General features: G+C 36.3%; 1 non-coding gene across 1 annotated transcript; it reads left to right on the forward strand.

The window, feature by feature from the left end:
* The first annotated feature begins 24,162 nt into the window (after nt 1–24,162).
* LOC144555018 (small nucleolar RNA R71) lies at nt 24,163–24,269 on the forward strand. The gene has a single exon (XR_013511938.1). It is a non-coding gene; the product is annotated as a small nucleolar RNA R71 (small nucleolar RNA).

Here is a 24,269-nt window from a genome sequence, read left to right on the forward strand (position 1 = left end):
TCTTCCTCAGATTCATAAAATTGCCCCCAAAAAGCTTCTTGCTGAGCCTGATCCATTTGATCCATGTCATTCTCTTCCTCACCTTCCTCTACCGGATTGCTGTCATTCGTCGCGCGTGGTTGTGTGACCTCCATGATGTCGTCCACTAGGTCGAACTCATCTTCTTGTATAACAGTATTAGCCCAATCAAAACTTGGTTCGTCAGGGACCTCGATATGATTTTCTGGCATTTCCTCTTGATAAAATTCAAGGTTTGCATCATCTTCCTCATCACGAAATTGTCCTCTCGGTGTTGTTTTGAATGCAACCCACCATTTTTGTCTTTCTTTGCCCAGAGAAGCGTAAGGAAGGTAGCTCACTTGGACTGCTTGACATGCCAATACAAATGGCTCATAAGTTTTCAGCCGAGATTCATGTTTAACCTCGACAATCCCATGTTGGCGGTCGACCCTTACGCCCTTTGTTATGTCAAACCAATAACACCTAAAGAGAACCACCTTGTTGCCTCCTTCATATGATAGCTCAATGACCTCTTCGAGGACTCCATAGTAGTCGTGTTGGGTGCCATCTGATTCTGACTCTCCTTTGATGCAAACACCGCTATTTCTTGATGATTTATTTTGACCATGTGTTTCAGTGTGAAAACGATATCCATTGATTTCATACCCATCGTACCAACTAGCCCGTTTGAGTGGTTTGATTGCTGCCTTTCGAACGTATGGGTCGCAGTCACGGTCGATTATTAGCCTTTGTCGTAACCAATCTGCGAAAAGATCTTGATGTGCTTTTGCAAGTCGATGTGGGGCTGTACCAATGTTGAGCATGTTTGAATCAAACTCCCTACAATTTGTAAGATAGTCATCAAATTATATTTTGGCAGGTTTTAGATTTGATAACTTATGAAATCAAAATCAGTGATAAATAATAATATTGTACCCCAAGTATTTGTCACGTATCTCTGGGCAGTTGAGGACGACATAAGTGTGAGCTGCTTTATATTCATCGTCAGTGAGTGTCCTTCGATGCTCCCTACCAATGAGACGGCCAGTTCTGTCAAAAATCGAAAGGTTTCCCCTCGAAGTTTTACCTGTTTCAGCTCCTTTTGGGCCATTTAGTGATAAATCTTCAAAATAGAATCTGGAAGTGGTGGAAATCTCTTTGACTATCGTAGCCTCGACGATTGAACCCTCCACACGTGCTTTGTTGGTAACTCGCAATCGTTGTTCTTTGTTACGCCTTCAATAGAAATAATTAATTGAGTTATGTAATATACTACTATTTAATTTTGGTAATTTAATTAAAAAGACAATTAAGAAAACAACGCACCTTTCACATGGAAACATCCATCGGGACCCTACTGGCCCACCCAGTCTAGCCTCATGTGCCAAATGAACCACAAGATGCTGCATAGAATTGAAGAAACCAGGGGGGAAGATTTTCTCCATTTTGCAAATTGTGACGATAATATCCCTTTCTAATTGGTCGATACGAGATGGATCAAGTTCCTTGGCACAAATCTCTCTAAAGAAGCTTGAAACCTCACACAACACATCCCATACGGGTTCAGGGACAAAACAACAGGGGTCATGCTCCAATTTCAATATTTTTTTTTGAGAAAACAACAGGGGTCAAGCCCCAATTTCAATATTTTTTAGGGGTATACGTACGTGAATTCTCAAAAAATATAATGGAAATGAAGGTTGACTGAACATATATATAGACACTCGCATTATTCATGGAATCAGTGATGTATTGGTTTGTATTGTACATTTATTGTTGTAAACAATTTGGCAGTGGAAAGATCTATGCAAGTCTTACATAGTGGAAGCCAGATGGTATCACAATGGATATGCACCAACATTGGAGGAATACCTTGAGAACGCATGGGTCTCAATTTCAGGCCACATAGTTCTTTCCAAGGTTCTGAAACTCGGAATCGGAATCGGATTTTTGACCGCCGAGTCAAAATCGGATGAATCGGCCGGAATCGGAAGAATCGGATCGGTAACTCGGGTTTTTTTGGCAGAACCCTTGTTTTGTAGCCAAAAAATAGGAAAAAATTGATGAAAATAATTTGTAAAAAAACTATGTTAATTAAGACAATATTACACTCAAATTGTTATATCCCAAAATTTTAAATAAATATTAATCATGATAAATTTAAAATTTTTCACTCAAATAATTTTTTTTACTAATTAATCCAATGATTGTTTAGAACTTATATTATTAATTTAAAATATAAATTGAAAATTTTGAGATATAAATAATTTATGAAATTATATAAATAAAATGAGAATTTGAAATTAAAATAAAATGATTCTTGTAAAGAAATAAATAAATAGGTTTGTAATTAGTAGAATAAATATACAAGTTTTGTACGAATAATTATATATATAAATTGCAAATTTTATTTATTTAGAAATTATAAAGATGTGAGTTGATAATTACATGTATATATACATATATACTAATTGATATTGAATTATCCGAATTCTGAGAAAATTCAAAATCTAAAAATTTATTTACAAGTTTTGTTAGATTATTGGGAATATAATTATTCTAATTATCATGTATGAATATATATAAATTGAATTCTAAAATTTGAAAGATAGAAATGTGAATTATTCGTGCAAATTAATCGTAAATTTTTACAAGAGTTTGGATTGAAATTTTTACAACCGTAATGAATTATAAAACAAATTAAGTGAGTTCATATAAATTCTGAATTGTTTGAACCATTGGATCACAGATAGCACGAATCTTGAAATCATCTAGTCACTTGATTTGGATTGAATGACAAAAGGGATTTAACTCAAATGAATAGAAATTTCGGATCCATTTCAAATCCCCTCCATTCCTATCGTTTATTTCCCTCACTGACAGTGGACCCCCCCCCCCCACAGATCCTCTCCTTTCTCTCTTCCCTTCTCTCCCGTCCGCGCAAACACAGGGGCGAGCCCCTTTCTCTCTTCTGCCGCCTTTCACTCAAATGGCATAGCTTCTACGCCTTTCACTCAAATGGAATGGCACAGCTTCTATGCCTCTCAGCAATCTCCTCAGCCGGTCTTCAACCTTCTCCGCCATGGACTCATCTCCTCCTACGGCAGAGCACAGTCCAGGTTAGTTGGAAATCGGAATTTTTTGAAATGAAATCGGCTCAAATCGGCTCAAGTCGGCTCAAGTCGGTGTAACTCGGCTTGAATCGGTGTAACTCGGCCGGAAAATCGGAAAATCGGCCGATTCCGTCACTGTTCATCCGAGTTTTGCTGAAAAACTCGCACGGGCGTGAGAATCGGGTAAAACTCGGCCCGGACACCGCCGATTCCGAGTCGACTCGGCCGAGTCAACTCGGAATCGGCCGATTTTCGGAACCATGGTTAGGATCTCATGCTTTTAAAATTCTTTCACTGATGCAAGTCTAGAACTAAAAATGCCATGATGCACAGTACTGACTAAGAAATATGGTATCCTTGTCTGTCTGAGTGTGAATTCCTTAAGTCCCTTGTAGAATGGGTTCAAATCTTTAAAGTCTGAAAAGGATTTATATTCCTTAGAGACTATGTCCAAGTTTAACCTAAGGGCCCTAATCCTTTGGGTTTAGCTCATACGAAGGGGGTTCAAAGTAAAAAGTCCGAGGAGAATTATATGCCCTTCAGACGATGTCTAGAGTTCAGTGAACAGGTTACTAATCCTATAGGCATAATTCAGACGGGATTCAAGAGAGGTTCACTGAGAACTTTGGAGTCAAAGGAGAGGTTCACTCAGAACTTTGGATTCAGTGGTGGGGCCAATAGGCTCCTCTGATGGTTATAAGGGTCCAACCATTGTCAACCGGTGATTTTTGGTTTGATATTGGGGCTTTTGGGTGTTGGGTTAAGTGCAGAAACGTTCAAGGAGTGATTTCGTCGAACACTTTACGAGCATACACCAATACCTGCTCAAAATGGAGAAATATGATTAAAATGAAGAAATATGAAAATCAAACAAGAAACTAACGGAAATAAGTAATCAAGCACAAGTTACCTCTTTTGTAATTATGTTTTCCTATTAATGGAAAATGGGCTTTTGCCTCTTTTAAAAAAATAATAATAATCAAGCAATTAACACTCATTTTCACACCTTACAATTTTATACACTACTCTGCCTCATCTTTTTACAAAATTATGATAGAGGCAGGGCTAATAAAATGGAGATTTGAGTTCATATGGAAGGTTAATGCACCTTTAAAAGTCAAGCTTTTCACATTGCTTCTTTTAAAAAAGAGAATACTAACCCACGATGTCATGGTCAGAAAGGGGAATTCAATGCGATCTGCAGTGTGTAATGTGTGATTCCGACCATACAGAGTCAGCACTGCATCTGTGTTACCACTGCCAATATGCTACCAGGGTCTGAGAGGAAGTACAGAGGCTATTAGGCAGAAGAATATTGGTGAATGCTGGTTCAGTTCAAATAATTTGGGACAAGTCGTGGGATTTCATCAAACAGATGGAAGGCATGCCAAGGAATAAGTGGGCTATGATATTCATGTGTGTTAGCTGGCACCTCTGGAAACAGAGAAATGAAAAGATATTTAGAGAAAATGTAAAACCTCCATGTGTAGTCGCTAAGTTAGTGGTACAGGAATTTCAACTTTGGATGAAGTACTGTACTGGTGTAGGGAGAAGAGAAGGTATAGGTTAGTTGGCTTGAAAATAAGGAGGGAGGTTGAGTAGTAAACTAGATGTTGTCACTTATGCTGCTGTAAGATTGTAAACATTGGTAGCCTCTACCAATATTTTCAAAAAAAAAAAAAATTATGAGATTTCCAAGTATATAAGTAGATTGTTACAAGCACGGAAATGTTCGACTGATTTCGTCGAAACACCTTGCAAGCATACACCAATACCTGATCAAAATGGAGAAATATGATCAAAATAAAGAAATATGAAAGTCATACAAGAAACTAACAGAAATAAGTAATCAAGCACAAGTTACCTCTTTTGTAATTATATTTTCCTATTAATGGAAAATGGACTTTTGCCTCTTTTTAAAAAAAATAATAATCAAGCCATTAACACTCACTTTAACATCCTTTTATATTTTATACACTAATTTATGAGATTTCCAAATATATAGGTAGATTGTTACAAGAGAGCAAAAATTCTAAAATGAGCTTGGAGAAGAAGAGAAAACTCACGGCTTAGAGAGGAAATCTCCCGTTTTTTTTTATGTACCACCCTAATAAATAAGAATTAAATCAATACCATCCGTTAATTCCGAATTAAGATTCCGCCACGTTCGCACAGTAGATCTGCGAACGGGTCGCTACCCGTTCGCGTAATAGATAAGCGGACTGACCCGTTCCCGACGACCCGTTCCTGACGACCCGTGCGCGTAACAGATCTGCGGACGGATGACCCGTGCGCGTAACTGATCGGCGGACTGACCCGTTCGCATTATTGATCTGCGCACGTGGCAGATTCTCCCTATATAGAAGATCAGTTCTGCAGAGCATTCTACACCCTCATTTTCACCGAAGCTGCTGCATAGGTAGGTTTTTTTTCCTTTTCATCCTTTTTTTTTTAAATTAATTTTTTGTAGTTGTTTTAATTAATTTATTTTTTATTATTAGGTTTATTCAACCAATTATGATTGGAATTGCTTGTTATTTTGATGGTGAAGTATTACAATGACCAAATGGCGCTTATTATAGCCACCAAGTGCCGAAAATGTTTAATATTCGACCTGATTTGGATTTTAGAGGTTTAAATAGGGAAGTGTACCAACAACTCGGTATTGACCACCGTAATTATGAACTGATAATTACCGCAAGAATTAATATTGGCCAAGGCAATCAAACCTGGTTCCAACAGCTACCGGTACAAGACGATAGCAGTTGGGAGTTATATGTCCAAATGACAATGAATATGACTTTCAAGTTCCTGGAGTTATATGTTGTAGCCAACCCCAGACAAAACTCTAGACATAACTCCAGACAGAATACTAGGCAATTGTTGCAGTTGACTCAGGGTTTGGGGCTCGAGCAATCTGTAACGGGTCCTAGCCGGGCCCCATCTGTAGCGGGTCCTAGTCGGGCCCCATGTGTAGCGGGCCCTAGTAGGGTCCAATCTGACAGGGGTCGATCTCAGATTCCATCCTCGTCCTCTAGCCGAGTCCAATCTGAAAGGGAGCGATCTGAAACCCCTGAACGGCTTTATTATGCTGACAATACGGACGATGATCCTGAAGAAATGGAGGCAGAGGCTAATTGGGATGATAATGGGGACGGTGGGGTATCAGATCACAGTGATGAGGATACTGGTATTCCTGTGCTTGGTAGACGGAAGTGGCCTATAGTGGATCGTGGGGAAAGACATCCGTTTGAGCAATTTCACGACACATCAGGGTTTGGAGAGGCCGATAGCTCTTTTTTTGCGACTTGTGAGGTATGTTTGTTAATTTATATTTAATTTTAATTTAATTATTAAATTGTTGTTATTAAATTGATGTTGTTTAATTTTTGTTGTTTCTTTTGTAAAATAAAAGGGAGAAAGACATGAATTGTCTGAGGGGATGACATATGACAACAAGGATAAGATGAAAGATACAATTAACCACTGGCACATCAAACAAAATAGGGAGATTAAAAATACACACAGCGATACCACCAGGTTGAGGTACAAGTATGTTAGCGCCCGGTGCAGGTGGGCGTTGGTTGCGAGGGCTACAGGCTTTGGTAATACTTGGGCCATCACGAAGAATGTGGCTAAGCACACATGTCACGCATCGACATCCAGGTTAGATCATGCACAGTTGACGTCCGCTATGGTCGCCAACTGTATAAAATTGTCATTGGAAAAAAATGCTGATATTTCTATCCGGGCAGTCGCTGACTTATGCGCTGAAAGGTACGAGGGCATCGTTCCAAAGTACAACAAATTATGGCGTGGTAGAGAGTTAGCAATTGCTCGGGCCTTTGGTAGTTGGGAGGGGTCTTATGGGCTGATTGCCCCTTTGTTGGAGGCAATAAAAAGGTCAAATCCGGGAACCCAATATAAAATTGTTTCAAAGCCAACCACTAAGCCAGGGTATCGTTTTTTCATGAGAGCAGCATGGGCATGGGGACCATGTATTGCCGCAGTCGGTCACCTTAGACCCGTCATCAGTATCGATGCTTGTTTCTTGTCTGGCAGATACAAGGGTAAATTGTTAATTGTAACTGGATATGATGCAGAGAATCAGTTAATCCCATTAGCATTTGGACTGGTAGAGAACGAGGATTTTGAGAATTGGGGATGGTTCATGAAGTGGGTGCGGGAGTTTGTAATTGGGCGAAATAGATACATGTGTGTGGTATCTGACCGACACAAGGGCATTAAAAAGGTGTTTATTCAAGATGATTTGGGTTGGTGTGAGGAGAAAGGAGAGTGTGCTCACCGCTACTGCTCTCAACATGTGTTTGAGAATTTTGGAAAGCACACTAAGGATAAGGTAGCTTCCACTTTTTTTCAAGGTTATGGTTAAAAAGAAGAAGAGAAGAAGATTGCAAGAAGGACTTGATGCAATCGGGAGGTGAAATCCTGCTTGGTTGGCTTATTTGGATACATGTGGCAAATATAATGAAAACGACGAGGAAGAACTGCCTAAGCCATGGAAGGTGTATCAAGCTATGGATGATGGATCTCGTTGGGAAATAATGGCTAGCAATGGTTCTGAATCGCTCAACCATGTCTTCCAAACTTCTCGCAGGTTTGTATATTGTAATCCTGCTATATTTTATTAACATTTTCTTCAATTAATTGTAATTTTTAATTATCGTAGGTTACCAGTTGCCGCAATCATTGAGGAGACATTCTACAAGTGTGTTAGCTGGTTTGAGCAAAGAAGTGAGACGGCTGTGCAATTGCAAGCAGCGGGTCAGCTTTTTTCCACTCGCGTGCATAAGAAGCTGGATAAGCAGATTGAGAAGACTAAAAAAATGTCAACGCTTGCATTCGGCCATAATGAATTTATGGTGACCTCACATGGCGAAAAGATTAATTTTGACATGGAGAATGGCAGATGGGTACACACGTCTAGCGACTGCAGGTACAAGGTAATTGTGAAGAACGATCATGAGGTGGAATGTCAGTGCCAGAAGCCTCAGATGGGCGGAATACCATGTGTTCATGTGATGGAGGTGTGTCGTTTAAGGTAAAATTATGTTTTATTTAATTTGAAACTTCATATTAGGGACGGTACTACTTACTAATGTCTTAACATTATAGGAACTTGAATCCAAATGACTTCGTCAATTATTATTACAACATTCAAACACTCATAGACAGATGGAGTGGTGAATTCCATGTGTATGACAATCAATGTGATTGGCCGGTGCACTAAGGAGATCTCTTAGTTCCAGAGCATCGGTTGGTAAAGTTGGGTAGGAGACGACACAACCGGATCCAAATGTGGATGGATGTATTGGAAGGATGACGAAAGGGTCACCGAACCAGTAGAGAAACTCTCGAGAGGAATGCGAGAAGAAGAAGGGATGCGAGAGGAAATACGCAATAGGGTAAGCTGTGAAAAAATCAATAATTTTTATGAATTAACAATTGATTTAACATATATATTTTTCCATTGCAGTTTCATCGTTCGAGGGATGGTGATTTTAGCCAGGAATTTATATGTTAATTTTTATTGTAGACTTGTGTGTTTTTTTTTTATCCGAACCTATGTGTATTTTTATTGTAGTAGAAGTTGTGATTTTAGCCAGGAATTTATATGTTAATTTTTATTGTAGACTTGTGTGTGTTTTTTTTTTATCCGAACCTATGCCGTTTTTTTATTGTAGTAGAAGTTGTCTTTTTTTCTTTATTCGAATTCTAAGAAATATAGTAGCAAGCATAAACCAAATAACAGTCAGAATAACATGATAACTAGATAATATAGTAGCAAGCATAAACCAAACAACAGTCAGAATAACATGATAACTAGATAATAACTAAATAACAGTCCAAACAGTACAAATAGCACAAAAAGTCCAAACAGCCATAACAGTCCGAATAACTACTTAGTCGATGGTGTGTACGGGTCTTTCCTGATCTTATGTCTCTTACCGCGCCCCAACTCCTCCGGTACCTCCTCAATCTCCGAACCTAAGAAATTGAAAGCAGGCGTATACTGCCGCGATGGTTGTGGTGGGGTCTCCTCCGGTATATGTCCAAACAAAACCTCCTCAGGTGAGCTAGGAACTAACGGAGGACCGAAAATAGAAGCTACAGAAGTCTCTGCTAAGGATGAAGCTGTCTCCGTCTGGTACACTACTGCACTGTCCTCTGGTGGTGGATCATCCTGTGTGTGAAACTGAGGATAAGAGTAACCCTGAGTGTATATGGTATCATATGTCGAACCCTGAGCAGATGGCTGAGTCGGCTCAAAATCCTGTGATGGCTCGAACCGAGGCTCATCTCCCTGAAAATAGATGGTTAATAAATGAATAATTTGGTTTCTCAATAAGTAGGTTATTAGAAAAATGTACGTACCACTCGATCTCCAAAACTCTGAAATGCTGCCTCAGGTGTCGGTGCAGACAAGATCTCTGAAAGATTCGGCTCTGGTGTGCTCATCTGCTCTGCAGAATCTTCATCATTCATATTTGCCAAATCCTCGTATCTTGGAAGATTTGCTAGCCGCAGGATCTTGTCTAGCTGGTCCTTGTACCCCGCGACGACCACCGGAGGTGCAGATATGCACAACATCATCTTCCCCACCTTCCAGCCTCTTGTGATCCCATATCTTGCAGCTTTCAGAACTGCCTTGATGTTCATGAGTACCTGTGAATAAACCATTTCATCAATATTTCAAAAGATGATTACCATACCTGTATTGAAATAATATAGTAGAAAATATAAAAAACTTACAATCTGTGCAGCCGGACCACTGCTAGGGATGAAACCGTACTGGGGGGTAGTCGTGTCGCGTGGTACATGAAGCGGCTTCCTATTGATCTCTGACATGAGACCGAACATGTACACCGTGAATGCACAATTTTCATGGTACCACTGTCGATACTGCTGGTCCCACTCCTCGAAAGCATAAATCTGGTACATATCAGGAACCATGTCAGCCGGACTCATAGCCTCCAGTCGCTGTACATGCAAGGCGTGCTCCGTCCGCCAATCCTTCATGACCGTAGTGCATAGCGATTGGTGAAGATCATACCAGTCGTCCTTTGTGATAGGATCCGGGACTGGAAAATACTGGGCTATACCAAACTGTCTCATTACCCGTCCAGGGTAATAATGCTCAACAACCTGGTAGTAGATAAGCGGCACCTGCAAATATTTTATGTGTCTAAGTTTCAATTTTAAACTACAATATGTTTCTGAAATGTAAACTAGAAAATAAAAAAAATCTAGTCGCACCTGAGCAAACCAGTATTCTCGCTCGCGACTGCAGATCGAAGGAAGTTTTGTGAGGAAAGAGTAAGGTTCTTCATCTTCCTCATACACTGTGACGCGAAAATCATACGGTCGCCACTCGACATGTAGATCTGGAGTCATCTGCTCGAATTGAGTTCTGAAAAAGAAAACTCCCGAAGGCTTGCCGTGAGGGGTCGCGACAAAGGTCTTTTTAGCGCAGAATCTCTGAGCATATGCAGGACAGGTCTCCCCGTCCGGACGACCCCAGTTTGGAGCCCAACCCTCGTCTAGTGGTTGTGGACGACCAAATGGAAATCTCGTCCACGACCAATGCTGAAGGAGACCAATCGGTCCGTACAGACCTTGTTTGTCGACCTATTTTTATACAATTTGCATTTATTTTTAAATTCGATAAGAGAAAACAATTTATTTACAATAAGAAGAGAAAGTAATTTATACCCGGCACTCAATGCATAAGCCTCGGTACAGACATGCCAAGACCGCCGCACCCCAATTCATCTGTGGAGGGTCATCCAAGTCCCTCAGCCAGTGCAGCATACAAGCAGGGACGGTGTTCCCAGAGGAATCTGGGAACAACCAGCAAGAGAACAGCTCCATTATGTAAGCCCGTGTCCACCGATCTATCTTCTCCTCAGGCGCATATTCTTCCAATTTTCCACTACATGTACGAACTAATTTAGTACAGAGTATGAAGCATCACAATCAAATACTTACTATTACAAAAAAAATACTGACCTGAATGCCGCCCGCAAAAGAGGGATACTGATGTCATTCTTCGATGCAACCTTCGACCTCTTGAGGGACCTTTCCTTCATCAGGTTGGGTCCCAACAGTTCTTCGACGTCTTTTGTGAAGTCCCCGTACTCCACACCCGTCACAGCCCGTCCAGTAATAGGCAGTCCCCAGAGACAACTGACATCCTGGAGAGACACCGTAATCTCTCCGACAGGCATGTGAAATGTGTGTGTCTCCGGTCGCCACCTCTCGACCAACGCAGATAGAAGAGCGACATCTGCGACAATGGGGGTCAGCTGTGAGACATGCCACAGACCCAAACTCTTCAACACGGGAGCGTATCGGTCGTCGTAGAGGATACTCATCTGATTGTTCCGCGTATTCGTCAAGGTATGAGTCTGCATTCAATTTCAAAACAAACAAACATATAACTTACCTATTTTTATCTAAATGAAAATTAAAATTATTTGCATTTCTCAAAACAAAAACTTACATAAGCGTTTTTCATCTTGTGCTCCTCGAATTTATACCAGCAAAGAGGACTGATACTCTCTTCCATCATATTTGGAAATACGTGACGGGCCAGTGATAAATCTAACTGTAAATCATCTTGCGTTCGATTTTGATTGGTACTGCTGGTTGACGCCATACTAACAACAAATTTAACAATTTTATCAATTTTGACCTCTATTGATAATTTCAAATAGTACAAATCTAACAATAATACAAATATCTATGGTAATTCAATAATATATCACCATTCTTGAATGAATTGGTAAAAAATCTTACAATCTACGCTAATTCAGAAAAAAATAAATTCTAAATTGGTGCATTTATACTCTATTTTGGTCTAAATACAACATTTCTAAATTTGTCAATTTGTAAATTGGTACATTTCTAAATTCTAAATATAATTTCTAAATTCTGCATACAATCACAATTCTAAATTGGTTTAAATACACAAATATTTTGGTACCCAACTAAACTACTATTTTACTGTAATTTACAATATACTACTATTTAATAAAAATTATACACAAATAATAGTATATTATAAATTACACATGAGAAACCATAGACAATTTTAATTAATGTCTATTTTGGTACCATAATACTACTATAATACTACTATTTAATCAGATTGCTTACTATGTTGTTCATTGGAAAAAAATGTCTATTTTGGTACCATAATACTACTATAATATCAACATATTGTAATTACACATGAGAAACCATAGACAATATATTATTTTGATCTAATTAACACAAATATTTACAAAACTACAAAAAAAAATTTGATCTAATTTACAATATACAACTATTTTTGTACCTAACAAAAATAAACTACCTAAAACTAGAAAAAAAAATAATCTAATTTACAATATACAATTATTTTGGTACCTAACTAAAATTAAACTAATAAAAATACTCCGGATCCGCCTCGTTTACAAGTCATTCACTGTCAGATCTACCTAAAACAAGTCATTATTATTTTACCTAACTAAAACTAAACTAATTAAATTATTTAACAAAATTAAACTAACAAAAAAAAAATTACCTGTTTACTGTGCTGGGCGGTGCGGAGACAGGGACAGCGACAGGGCCTCTGTAAAAACCACTGCGCAACGGTATTTATCCGGATCCGCCACGTACGCATAACTGATATGCGAACGGGTCGTCGGGAGCGGGTCACGTCGGGAGCGGGTCGTCGGGAACGGGTCAGGTCGGGAACGGGTCATCCGTCCGCAGATCTGTTACGCGCACGGGTCATCGTGAACGGGTCGTCGGGAACGGGTCAGTCCGCTTATCTATTACGCGAACGGGTAGCGACCCGTTCGCAGATCTACTGTGCGAACGTGGCGGAATCTTAATTCGGAATTAACGGATGGTATTGATTTAATTCTTATTTATTAGAGTGGTACATAAAAAAAAAGGGGGAAATCTCTCTCTCTCCACTTTTGTTCCATTGGAAATTCATTTCCGTTAATTACCAACATGGGCCTTGGCCCATTTTAATTTCGGCTTCATACGACAACATTGGGTTGTGAACTTGTAACATTAGGTTTGATATCGGAGCTTTTGCTCCATGAGTGGTTATAAGGGTCCAACCGTCAAGGATTTGTGGTTGTATAGGTCCAACTAGATTTAATTGAGCTTAATTGGATTTGGGTTGGTTTAGACCTGATTCAGATAAATTGAATTTAGTTCGGATTGGATTTGATTTGATTTGGGTTTGACCAGACTTCATATGGGGCTAATCGGTTTGATTTCAGGTTTAATTGGGCTTGGTTGAGGTTCAGAGTTGAATTGGGGCTATTCATGATTTATTTGGATTTAATTATATTTATTTGGACATGATTTGGATTTTATATGCCTATGAAATTGTTCTAAATTAGATTAGGATTGTGTAGGATTTTATGTGGGTCAATTCATAGTTGGTTTGAAAAACGTGCACAATTAATTGACCCCATTTTACACGACTACACGGTTCGAAAATGATAAAAACACATTTTTTTACTGTCGTTAGTAGCGTTTTTTGTACTAGTGCTATCACTACAAAAATCATTTTTCTAAATATAGTCTTTGCACATACAGTACTGATTGCTGCCATGTGAAGTTTACTATTATCCACGTGGAAAAAAAAAGAAGATAATCATTGACATCAATTGAGGTGCACATGACATCCGTCAGTACCATTTACCAAATCTTTTGTTGTAACTGGTTTTCAAACAAGTTATTCAATTTTTTTGATGAAATATTAGTTGGCCGTTAAAATAGTGTGCTACCTTCCAAAAATAAAATCGATCAAATTAATTACTATTTGCCGCGTCATATATATCTGTACGTCATGAAAGGTACAAAGCAAAGGTGGATATAGTGCCAAAACTATATATAACAAGAGTAAAGATTTTGTTCCCCGCAATTCCGTCCCCTAAGTGTACCCCTAACAACTAACTAATTAACTGTCCCCTTAACGGTCTAACCCTTCTCTATCTCCAAGTTATTTATAAACAAATCCATTTTCTAACAAACTTACAAAATCAGACTGAAGTCTCTCCTCCGTCTCTTCATGGCCTTCATGGCCTCCGCCTCTTCTCTTTCTCGGCGTGGTGTCGAGATCCGGTGAGAAAAGCGTAGTGCACCGTCGAGATCCGACAAGGAGAGCATGGTGCACCGTCGAGATCCGACGGGGAGAGCGTGGTGCACCGTCAAGATCCGGCGAGGAGATCCGACGGAGAGAGTGTGGTGCACCATTGGAGGGGGTCCATGCTAGTCCAGCGAAAGTTGTCAGAGTGGAACATATGAATACTTCATTAGTTATATATGAATACTTCATTTGTTAGATATGTATTCATGTTATTAGATATGAATATTTGTTGGAAGAGGTGGAGTGAAAGAGATGAATCTGACAATGAATTTTGAATTGTATAAATTATTTTGAACATGTATGAATACTTCGTAATCGTCAGTATGAATACTTCTTGGAAGAGGTGGGGTGAGAGAGATGAATCTGACTTTGAATTTTGAATACTATAAATAAGTAGAAAAACATGTATGAATACTTCGTAATCGTCAGTATGAATACTTCATTTGTTTAGATATGAATACTGCTTTCTTTAGATATGAATAATATATAGATTCGCTGTAGTGGTCCCCAATCTTGGCAAATGTCGCTTTCAGACGGTTGCGGTCCCTAATCCAGGTTGTCACAAGACGTCAGCGGTCCCCCCTGGTCGTTACTGGTCCCCTCCAGCTTGTGTTTACATATGACGAATGGTTCTGATAATAAGTATGAATACTATAAATTCATAGGTATGAATACTATACGTTTTGACTATTAATAAAATAACATTAATCTTGCTCTTTGGTGGTAGTTAGCACGTTTTAACTATTTTTTTTGTCTTTTAGTGTGGGGGACAGATATGGGACTGAATGGGGGTACTCTTAGTCGATCCCATATAACAATGACTATTCCTTGTGATGATAATCGTGAGAAGAAGCTAGTCCCCAAGGAAAAAATGTCTTTGCACGTACAGTCCTCTTTATTGTTTCCATGTGAAGTTTACTATTGTCTAGGGAGTGTCAATGGGTACCGGTAGGGTGTAAGCATTTTCATACCCATGCCCAATAAAAATTAATTTATCTTACTCATACCTTACCCTTAACATTAAGAATTGATCTTATTCTACTCTGCCCTTACCCGTTAAAATTATCGGGCTAACGAAACAGTAGAGGGTGAATAACGAATAATACTAATATAATAATGGGAAATGTTCGGGTCTCCCGAGCCATCATTTCCGAGCACGTCCCCAGGTAGTGTAACAGAATTTTTTTTCCAATGTTGTTTAACTTCAATTTCTAGCGCTAATATTCAAATATTTAAATCTATGTTTATAACATTTTAAAATGTCACTCGCAAGCATTTAAACATCTATCTGAAAGCATTTCTAGATAGTTTTAACTCTTAATTATTTTTGTCTTCAAGTAAAAAAATGAAATATTATTTTCACCTACTCTTTTTTTATTTTTTCTCTGATCACTGTAATCCATTTTTCCTACGATCCATAATGAATTTTACGAATCTAAAAATACGAACGTTTTCTATTCGATTTTATCTTTCAAATAAGATTCACGAAGAAATACTTTTGAGTAATTTTGAAGTCATTTGTTTTCTTTTAAAAGTAAAACTCATGACCACAGTAAATTTTCAAGTTTTTAAATCTCAGTTTACAACCATTAAATTTATCAATGCTTTGTACATGAGGTTTATATGCTTTGTACATGAGTTTTGGCTTGTACATGAGGATTATACGAAAGATTTGAAGGCTTATAAACAGATGTTTCAATTATTTTGAAGTAAAATAAAAAAACTGACGGTCACAAAGATTTAAAGTGCCAAAAAAAATTACGACACAAATATAACTCGAAAGTTATTCTTCATGAATCTCATTTGAAAGAGAAAATTGAGTAAAAAACATTCGTATTTTTAGATCTACAAAATTCATCACGGATCATCGGAAAAATAGACAAGAATGATCAGAGAAAAAATAAAAAAAAAGTGGGTGAAAATAATCTTAACGATTTTGGCTTGAAGACAAAAGTAGTTAGGAGTTAAAACTATACAAATTTATAATTTTAATGCTTGCAGATAGAGGTTTAAATATTTGCGAGTAACATTGTAAAATGTTATAAACATAGCCCTAAATGTTGGATATTAGCGTTAGAATGGAAGTTAGACAACATTGAAAGTTTTTTCTGTTAAACTACTTGGAGGACACACTCGGGAATTTTGTCTGGGGTACAATTATCAGGCTCCTATAATAATTACTTTTATTATATTTTACAAATATAACATCAAAACTCATTCATTTCACATATATGCAATCACATTATTATTAAAAAAATATTCAATCAAACTCCAACTAAATTGTTTTTTTTTTTTTTGTAAAGCAAGAGAATTTAAAAACACCAATATCTTTTCGAACAAATTCATTATTTAACTAAATAACAAAACATGTAAATAAAAGTAACATGATTAATATTTTTCTTATAGCAAAAAAATATTCACTTAATAACAAAAGAACATCACTAATTATTGCTCAAACATTATGTTACGAAGTATCATGCAAATAAATTTTATCATCACTAATTATTGCTCAAACAATATCATATAATTTTATTTTATATAATTACCCTATAGGATAACGGGTACGAAATAGCCTTTACCCGTACTCTTACTCTTACCCATTAGCTAACGAAAAAATCCTTACCCATACCGAACCTTATACCCAATAAGCTAACGAAAAAAACTTATCCATATTCGTCTTATGAAATACAATACGGGTAGGATAAACAGTTAAAATAGTATCATTGACACTCCTACTATTTTCAATGATTTACCACGTGGACCATGTGTCGGAGAGTTGTTGGTTAATCAGTATAGACTAAGACTATATATCTATAAATGGAAGAGTAGTCTATAGCAATCTGAAATTTATATATACACAGCCACAAGTATCTCCTATAATTTAATTACAGCTCCTTGCATTAATGGCTCTATGCTTTGCACTTACATCTTTCATCCCGGTTCGCCAGAAACAACTAAGAGTGATTTCATGTAGGTTTTGTATTAGCGCAAATTTACAATCTGCAGGTTCGAGCTAGCGACAGTCGGGACACTATCAACCTACCATATGGAATGCATAACTTCATCCAATCATTAAAATTGGAGTGACAGATAAACCGAATACAGTTCGGTGATAACAAAAGCTTAACATCTACCCAATTCAACTACCCAAGGCATGACTACCCGCTAATTAAACCTAAAAATTATAGTTGCCACATGGCTCCCTTAAATTTTGAATAGTCTTCTAATTTGTTCCAATGTTGCACAAATAGCGTTTCAGACCTACACTAGTAGAAAAACTAGAATCAGGATCGGCCTATCTGGATCGCCTATATGAAACAACTGATCCTAATAACTATCTATATCGGTTTTCTAAAAAAAACCGATCCTAAAAACTATTAATATCGGTTTTTGTAAATAACCGATCCTAATAAATGAACTATTAGGATCGGTTGTTTGTTAGAACCGATCCAGATCCTATCAGGATCGGTTTTTACAAACAACCGATCCTAATAGTTCATTAAGTAGGATCGGTTATTTGTAAAAACCGATACTGATACTATCAGGATCGGTTGTTTCAAACAACGGATCCTAATAGTATAACTATTAGGATCGGTTGTTTCATAAACAACTGATCCTGATAGTATCAGTTTCAGTTGTTTCATAAACAACCGATCCTGATAGTTGTACTATCAGGATCAATTTAATTTTTTGTTTTGCTAATTTCATAAAATTATATAATATGTGGTATAAATCAATCTTGTCATAAATTAATATTTTTTTTATAGAATATTGTATAAATAAATGTCATCATAATATTAATGCTCCTATAATTGCCTCTGCAATTAATTTCATTTTTTGTATTTTCCAAGTATTATTTGTTATACTATCAGTTGTTTCATAAACAACCGATCCTGATAGTTATACTATCGGGATCAATTAAAATTTTTGTTTTGCTAATTTCATAAAATTATATAATATGTGGTATAAATCAATCTTGTCAGAAATTAATATTTTTTTATAGAATATTGTATAAATAAATGTCATCATAATATTAATGCTCTTATAATTGCCTCTGCAATTAATTTCATTTTTTGTATTTTTCAAGTATTATTTGTTATACTATCAGGATCAATTTAATTTTTTGTTTTGCTAATTTCATAAAACTATATAATATGTGGTATAAATCAATCTTGTCATAAATTAATATTTTTTATAGAATATTGTATAAATAAATGTCATCATAATATTAATGCTCTCATAATGGCCTCTGCAATTAATTTCATTTTTTGTATTTTCCAAGTATTATTTGTTATACTATCAGGATCAGTTGTTACATATACAATTGATCTTGATAGTATCAGTATTAGTTGTTTCATAAACAACTGATCCTGATAGTAACTATCAGGATCAGTTGTTTCAAACAACCGATCCTGATACTATCAGGATCGGTTATTTCGAAACAACCGATCCTGATAACTCACTAGGGTTCTTATTTTCATTCCGCGCCTCTCATTTTCAACTTAGCGAAAATCAAACCCGCCTCTCAACTCCTCCGTCTCTCTCTCAGTCTCAGTCTCTCCCTCTTCTAGGGTTCTTATTTTCATTTCGCGCCTCTCATTTTCAACTTAGCAAAAATCAAACCCGCCTCTCAACTCGTCCGTCTCTCTCTCTCGATCATGTCAAAAAAAAGGCGAAGAAGAAAAAAACAGACAAGAATGTCCCATCCATCTCTTCCAAGTTCATGGAATGAGATGAAGGATGATGCCCCGGCTTATGCCCTTAAATTATACTTAAGGTACATACTGTTTATTTCCTCAAATCTGTTATGTACATTTGAGCATCTTTTGTATTTTTAATTTACACTAAATTGCATTCATGGTTTCAATTTTTTTTTTCATTTGAGCAAGGCCTTTTGAGATTATTCCATTGGCGGTGAAGATGTACACTTTGAGGTATGCTAGCTAGGTTTTTCTTGTCTTTCAATTTAAATAATACATGTATCGAAGATGCACAAGCAAGAAATTAATGATATAAATATTTGTTCAGATTTGAAGTTTGCACTGGTGGAGACGATAAAAGGGGGAGTGCCATACATGTCGCTGAATTTTATTTTGCTATTGCACCAAATTTCTTCAACTATTGTACTTCTTTTTGTGTTTCATGAATTTTATTTTGTGTTCTTAATTGGTTTTGAGCTCCAATAAATCAATGGTAAATGAAAAAACTATTTTATGCTGGCCAGCAAATATATATGGAAGCTGGTCAAATAAAAACATATATTTTTTTTATATCCAATATAACATCAGGATTGGTTGTTTCAAACAACTGATCTTGATAGTTATACTACTGATCCTGATAGTTACTACACTATCAGGATCGGTTGTTTGAAACAACCGATCCTGATACTATTAGGATCGGTTATTTAATAACCGATCCAGATTAGTGTAGTATCAGTATCGCCTTCATCAGGATCGGTTGTATTCCGATACTAATATGCGTATATAACCGATCCTGATTCCATATTTTCCACTAGTGCTACCAAGTTGAAACAACCAAACAAATTCAAATATAGGTAAATCATCAATTTGCCCTTTGGAAAAAACATATTTCTACTAAATATAGGTAAATCATCCATGCTAATGAAAGTTATGGAAAATAAATGTAATATTAAGTTGTTTATAAATACTTTCAATGTAAGAGTAATATTACCTCGCACTGGACCATCTTGATGTGTGGCACCTCCTTAAGTTAGTCTCTTTTTTAACTTTTAAGTTTGGTACCAATATTATAATTTATTCAATATCAGTTGAAGACAAGCAACATAATTATCAGTAAATAGGAAAACTACATAATATTTCAATGGTTGGAATTTTTTTCTGTATAAATTAATATAAAAGAAGACAGAGAAATAGAAAAAAATACATTAGGTTTTCCATTGATAGAAAGATTAGTAGGATTTTTACTAATTCTAAAAATCAAAATGTTTGAATTGGTAGGAATTTTACCAATTCAAACTTAGTTATCATTTTTTTTTTAATTTGATGCATAGATGGAGGGAATTCTTCTATTAGATCTCTGGTAAAATATTAAATGTTTTTCCAAATGTAGATGGAATGTGTCTGTTATATATCTAAATTTTAAGATACTATATTTCTATTTTAGTAAAGAAAAATTACAGTTTACTGGAGAAAATTAAAAGGAAAGATGAGTGGCTTGATCGGTCCCCTGTGGTTATAAAAATGAATATCTCATGTATAATTTCTTCTATTTTTTTAAATTATATAGTTTCCCTCTCTTATTAATGAAGCATTTGTTTAAAGTAACATATATGTTATCTTGCCACCTATATATTATTTTTATTAAATTCAGCTTCCGTTATAGTAAATTTCTAGTTTCGCATGCGGATTAATTCCATGCATCCTATATGTTTTATCTAAATCTGACTTAATCCGAGTTCTAAATTTTCAAGTAGTCTATTGCTATATGAGGAGGGTTCAAATGCCTCCATTTTTTGTACCTCCACCATGCCTTCATTTTTTAAAACTTTAATAATTCAAAATTTAAAATTTAAAAATCAAAATAAAACCGTTGGATATGATCTACATCATTTTATCTATGCACATGTAAAAAATTATGACATTTCAATTTTATTTTGATTGTCATCAAGAGCTTGTAAAAAATGCACTAATTTGGATGATTTCTAGACGTTGATTTTTGAACTTATTGATTCACATAAAATCAAAATTGAAATGTGATAATTTTTTATGAGCACATAGAGAAAATAACATAGATTACATCTAACGGTTTTATTTTGACTTTTAAGTTTTAAATCTTAAGTTATTAAAGTTTTAAAAAATAGAGGCATGATGGAGGCACAAAAAATGGAGGCATTTGAACCCTCCTCATTGCTATATAGGATATTCCGAATAATATTGTAATTGCAAGCTGTATATAAGATAAAGAATAAGAATAATTATACAAATTCCCTCATCCCTGTCCTCTCTTTATCCCTGCACTCTCTCTCTTTCTCAATATTAACTTTCTTAACTGTCATTTATCTCCCCATTTATTCTGCTAATAATTTTTATTTATCCCCGTATTAAATTAGACTGTCATTTAATAACAATCACTGCATTAATTATGTTGTCCTCTAATAACAATCTCTGCATTAATTATACTGACCTTTAATAACAATCTCCGCATTAATTATGCTGTCATCTAATAACAATCCCCGCTAATAAATGCTCATATGTTTATTGATGTTCAAAAAAATATTTATCATTGTTTCTGACAAGTATTTATCATAATGTTTGAGAAGTATTCATCATTGTCTCTGACATGATAATATTTTGATTTGATTAAACATTACTTATTAACAAGTTGAAGAACAAAGTGTTGGCTTTTGGAGCCCTCGACTTACTCGTTTGACTGGATTTGCAAAACATACATAATTGCAGTTTATAGTTTTCCTTATTGAGACATGTGCAGGTTCATGACAACTGGAGATACAATAAATACATATCGAGGATGAATTGATGAACTGCAATATAACATCGAGGATGTGGTCATGAAGCACAAGAGTATGGATGACAAAAGTATAACTCAAGATTAAGGACAATTAATCTGTAAAATTGGTAAAATAAGCTTGAGACTGAACAAAGTGAGGCTTACCGTTGCAACAGAATAAATCAGGTCACAGAAATGACTGCACCGCATTAAATCAATTCACGCGGTCCCAACCGGAAAATAAGTCAGAGAGTTTCCGTTGTGGGAACCGTTGCAACGGTCCTCTACCGTTGCCTATCCAAACCTGTTCGGACTACCCTATTGTTGTAACGGTCCATGAACTGTTGCAATGGTCAGGGTCACTTCCTTCCTTTTTGGCAGCTCTCTATAAATAGAAGTTATTCCAAGGTTTGGATTGACACTCTAGCCTCTCCCAACTTCAATATTTCGTATTTACAGATCTAGAGAAAGTCATTGTTGCTTGTGTGCTTAAACTTCAATACTCACAATCAATCTCAAGCTTATTCAATCAATTACTCAACTCCTAGAGTGATCCTGTGTGATCAAACCATTTACTACTTCAAGCCTTTGTGCTTACCCGACAATCCTTGAGTCCTCGCGAATCAGATTGACCAACCTGAGCCTTTAGTGCTCCTTGTTAGGGCCGTGTGACTTTCCAAAAGATTGTAAGGGCTCACCGATTCCACTTTGTAATCCTTTCTCATTGGGTAAAGAAAGGCGCGCCATCTCGAAGGTTGCAGGCCCCGAAGACGTAGGCGTTAGTGCCGAACTCCGTAAACAACTCTCGTGTCAAGTGTCTCTAAACTCTACTCTTTACTTTATTTATTTTACACTTTTAGTTTAGGACAAAGTTATTCTAAGTTTCCGCCAATAATAACTTTAGGACACACTCGAACTGTATAACTTAGATTAAAAAGTTTAAAAAGGACCTATTCACCCTCCTCTAGGTGCCTTTGGGAGCAACACAAAGTTCAATAAAGTATTTATCATTGTTTCTGACAAGTATTTATCATTGATTCTGAGAAGTATTTATCGTTGTCTTTGACATACATATGTTTTACTGAAAATTACAATTATGTGTGAGAAGTATTTATCCATGTAATATAAAGTATTTATCCATGTAACTTAAAGTATTTATCATTATGTCTGAGAAATATTTATCATTGATGTTTTACTGAAAGTTGCAATTATGTCAAAGAAATATTTATCCATGTAACATAAAGTATTTATTCATGTAACATAAAGTATTTATTCATGTAACATAAATTATTTATCATTATGTTTGAGAAGTATTTATCATTGATGTTTTACTGAAAGTTGCAATTATGTCTGAGAAGTATTTATCCATGTAACATAAAGTATTTATCATTATGTCTGAGAATTATTTATTATTGATGTTTACTGTAAGTTGCAATTTTGTCTGAGAAATATATATCCATGTAACACAAAATATTTATCATTATGTCTGAGAAATATTTATCATTGGGTGAGGGGATTGTTTATTTAATGGTCCCTAGTTGTGTGGGGATAATCCAGAAAAAAAGGAAATTTTGTGCAGGGATAACTGACAAGTATTTATGAGGAGACTGTTTATTTAATGGTCCCTAGTTGTGCGGGGACGATTCGAATAAAAAGAAATTTTGTGCGGGGACAACTGATGGATTTATTTATTCTTTCATAAACAGAGATCAGTGCAGAGAGATTAATACTTTGCAAATTCAAGATAAATATTTTTGATGCTTCATTTGTTGGGTTAGCTCATCATTCTTTTTACCTTGGGCCTCAATAAAATTTTCCAACATTTTTTCCAAATTCGATTTTTGAGGCACCCCGTACTCAAACTGACTAAAACCTTGATTTGGGCGAGTTTGATTCTGATTCGGTGCATTTTGGTCATTTCTCCATGAGAAATTTGGGTGGTTCCTCCAACCGGGATTGTAAGTATTTGAGTAAGGGTTGTTTTGGGGCCTAAAGTCGTTATTCAAAGCATTCACTTGCTTTACTTCCCCTTCACCCGACATTCCCAAAGTACAATTTATGGGCAAATGGTCTATTCCACCACAGATGGCACAAGGATTGAATTGACTTACATCGGAGACATTCATTTGATCGAACTTCCTTTGCATTGCATCCATTTGCGCACCAAGCTTAGTTAAGGCATCAGTTTCATATCGGCCCGGTGCTCGGATAGTTCCCCTCTTTGATGACCATTGGAGTTGGTTGAGAGCCATCTCTTCGATGAGATTAAATGCATCTGTTTGGCTCCTATTCATCAAACTCTCACCTGCTGGTGCATCAATATTCATCCTAGTGTTATATGTTGACCCTTCGTAAAAAGTCTGCAAAATAAGCCATTGCTCAAGACCATGGTGAGGGCATAGACGCAAAAGTTCCTGATATCTATCCCATGCCTCACTAAGCAACTCTCCCTCCCTTTGTTTGAAATTTGTAATTTGATTTCTCAAAGC

This window comes from Carex rostrata, chromosome 5 (assembly GCF_964058835.1).
Source record: "Carex rostrata chromosome 5, lpCarRost1.2, whole genome shotgun sequence".
NCBI lineage: Eukaryota > Viridiplantae > Streptophyta > Magnoliopsida > Poales > Cyperaceae > Carex > Carex rostrata.